This window comes from Aptenodytes forsteri, unplaced genomic scaffold, assembly GCF_000699145.1.
Source record: "Aptenodytes forsteri isolate BGI_AS27 unplaced genomic scaffold, ASM69914v1 Scaffold349, whole genome shotgun sequence".
Lineage (NCBI taxonomy): Eukaryota > Metazoa > Chordata > Aves > Sphenisciformes > Spheniscidae > Aptenodytes > Aptenodytes forsteri.
Window position 1 is genome coordinate 3,598,988 of NW_008794452.1, and position 3,753 is coordinate 3,602,740.

Genomic DNA, 3,753 nt, shown 5'->3' on the forward strand with positions numbered 1-3,753 from the left:
CTTTCTTTAACTGAGGCCAATAAACAGGCTAAGAAGAGTAAAACGTTTCCAAATACCATTTGCACTATAAATCTAAAGAATATAATCTCATCTTCCATACTCATGTCAAAGTTACCCAGATACTAGTATTTCTTATTCTTAGTAAGGTCAGCTAATACTTTGTTCTTCCTTAAACATATCATCAAAATTACTGCCTTGGTTGAATGCACGCACTTCCAGCCAGTTGTGACACACTGATGAATTCTAGGAGATGTTCCAGCAGAGGTGTGAATCATCCTACGGCCTGACCAGCTACAGAACTTTTGGCTTTGCACTAGCATGCCAGACACTGCTTTTCAACCAACAGCTATCCAAAAATGTGTGTTAAGGTCCCGAGCCTACAGCCACAGCAAGGAAAATCTCCACTGAAGTGTAAACATGGACACTTGTGAACCTGACAATGCTCTCACTATATTAGCAGTAAACTAAGTAATTCCACTGGTATCAATGAAATTCTAGTGGATGTACGCCATTATGGGTGACAGCAGAATCAAAACAATCCTGCTTGGTTTAGAAATGCTTTACCAATCTTATGTTCATAACACTTCTTCCAGGTACATTTTTGCAGGTATTGGAGATTTTGGTCTCAGAACTGCAGTTGTAATATTTAAGATATTGAAAAAGCATTTACTTTAAAAAGACAAAAAAAGAAGGTGATGTGACATCAGATGGCAGCATTTCAGTCAAAAAGAACAGGTTTTCATTAATACTCTTTGGACTCATTTCAAATTTTTAAAGAAAAAAAAAAATCCTTTCACATGAGTCTCTGTGCTATTTTCACTGCATGCACTTTGAGCATGGAACAAGGATCCCTCTCTATTTAAGTGGCATACAGTTCCTACACGCATGGCTATCCTGTGCTGGTAACGATAGGTTAAGAAGGTCTGGCTCCAAGCCCTCCCTTTTGTTATCACTTTTAAAGTGTTCCTATCTCTATTCAGAACCAGAGACTCTGTTTAAATAAAGTTCAAGTTGACCTTCCACTAAAAATAGGATATTGTTCAACTCATGAAAAAAAAATAGACAACAAAAAAATTCCATGTGCTACTAAAAGGTTTTTAAATTTTATTTTTGTTAAATGCAATCCCCTCATTCCCCCTTTGTCTTATTTGCTGAGGGTTATCTATTGCAACACTATACTATACTGTTTTGCTTAACAAAGGTCTATCTCTTACTCAGTTGCAATGAGGTGAAAAAACATTGTTTTCCCTTCTCTGTGTAGAGCTGCTACTCTTGCCAACTGATTTTGTTGTTTCATACCCATGCATTGCCCCAGGATGCTTCACCATCACGTACCATTTTATGCAATTATTTTCAAATTGATACAAAGTTTTGCATTATTTCTTTTGTCCAGTGACCCAAATAGTATAATTCCCTGTTGTCTACAGACATGCACAAAACAACCCCAAAATTAAGGGTAGCATATGTGATTGACACTTCTTAAGTATATATTAATTTTGAGATATGCATGAAAATAAAAGAGAGATGGTTCTCAGAAATTGCATCATTTTGGATGCTGGCAAGCAGCTAGTTAGCTATCACCTACAAAAGCATGATCTAAAAAACAAAGGACAGAAAAACAGTATTTAAGCAAAACCATAATCCCACCACGCCATGCCTGTATACATGGACAGACCTCTGACATGCAGGTTAATTCTTCCAATGGGCTTCCTAGTGCTGCACAGCACCTTATTTCCTCTATCAACTCAGACAACCAGTTTCAAATCAAAATGTGGCTCAGAAGAAAAACCCTACTTAGTTGATACATCATTTCTGGTGAAACAGCTTCAGAAAAAAAGACTAAAGACATTCCTGGCCATTTTGACCTCCACTCTTATTCCAACTCAAAAGGATTTGGCTAAAGAGCAACCATAAAAAAACCAAAACCAAAACCAACCAAACTTTGTTCCAAGGTGGATTAGTTTCCTGACATCAACCAACTGATTAGGAATAGGAGAGAACAGCAACAATTCATTATGCATTTTTTCTAAATGCCTGTCACCAAGCCTAATTCTTTGCTGTTGGATGTCTTTTGGGCTTCACTAGCTCTGAACATAGCTTTTATCTTTAATAAGAGGAATCCAAATGGATTTTACGTAATGGAAAATTGTCTTAATGTACATAAAAAGTTTTTGAAATATGCTGAGTGTTATATTGAATGCAACAGCCCTCCATTACCCCTCACTTATAAACAAGTGCCTTTTATAGTTTAAAATAAAAAATAATTGTATAAAATTGCCTTGTACAGTAATTCAATATTTTCAACACTGAGGTGATAAATGTAGATTTACATAAACCTTCCTTGCATTAGATGCAAAATCCAGCAAAGTACCAGGAGGTGAGTTAAACTTTTTAAAATAACAGCATCCATGCAACATTTTATCCTTCCTTTTCCAATACTCCAATATGTTTTTTCATATTTGGAAAATACACAAACACATTGCACAACTTTGGCTACTGGCTTCAAGTGACAAGACCATGATGATTTAAAAATACTCAGAACATTTAAAAAATCATGTTTAAAAGTTCTTTTTCTAGCAAGTTGGCTAAGAAAACCAGCTTTTTAACTCAAACTTTTGAGGCAATTATTTGATTAAGCAACTATAGTTCCATTCACAGCTTCATGTACTTTCACTAAGTGGAAAATTCCCTTCATTCCTCTTCAATCTTACCTTTTGAATCAAGATTCTAACAAGAGAACCTAGAAACAGCTCTGTGAAGAACTCCTCTTGATGCAGCTTGACTCCAGGGGCACTCACAGTGAGACAGCAAATGGTTACCTGTCATTCCTAGTCTATGAGAAACAAAATAGGAGGGGAAGAGAGTCAAAATGGGGAGGGCAGTACCCATTTGGGACCTCCTCCTAAACTGTTAGTTCCTGACTTCCACTGACAACTTGCTACTGAAAATACCGCTTAAAGAAACCCCAAGCTCATTCCTAGTCTTGCAAACATAGTTTGGCACTGAGCTTTCAGACCGTAAATCAGACACCATTGAAGTCAATGGCAAAGCCCCCTCAGAAATCAGTGAGGTTTAGGTTGAACATGAGAGGGGAAAGAGGAAGAAGGAAAGCAAAGGCCATTATTGTAAAACCCAGGTCAAATATAGTTGCAATGTACGTATCATAAAAGTTCATACAAACCATGCTGTACATGACAATCTTCTTCATTTACCTTCACAAAATACTCAAAACATATTTCCAGGTTGAAAATCTCACATTTATAAGATTTTTCCACCCAGGCAGCCATTTAAGAAATGGATGAGTGAAGTTTTGCTAATTTGCTATTATAGCAAATTTGAGTACCCTGAAGTGTAGTATGCAGTAGCGCTCATGTAAAAAAACTCTGGAAACTCCAAAAAGGCAGAGGCTGCTCAATACTTGTATCTATTCAGCTAGAGACTCTATTCTGCTGCATAAGATCTTAATGGTCTTAAATGATTCAGTCTGAAAATTTGTATGAGGTCCATGTGTCAGGCTGAATTTTCTTTTTGGAAAATTTCAACCACAGCAGTTTGGCTATTTTTAGTTGATTTAGAGGTAAAAAGGGCACTGACGGCCTGAAGGTTGAGGTAATCTGACACCAGCTAACAGCATTGGAGAGGCTCAACTAGAAGAAAAAAAAAAAGAGACCTGAGGAATGATTACATATTGTGACTACTCACAGGTGAGGAAAAAAAACCAAGACTTGGACAGACATAAGAGACAGTACTGAA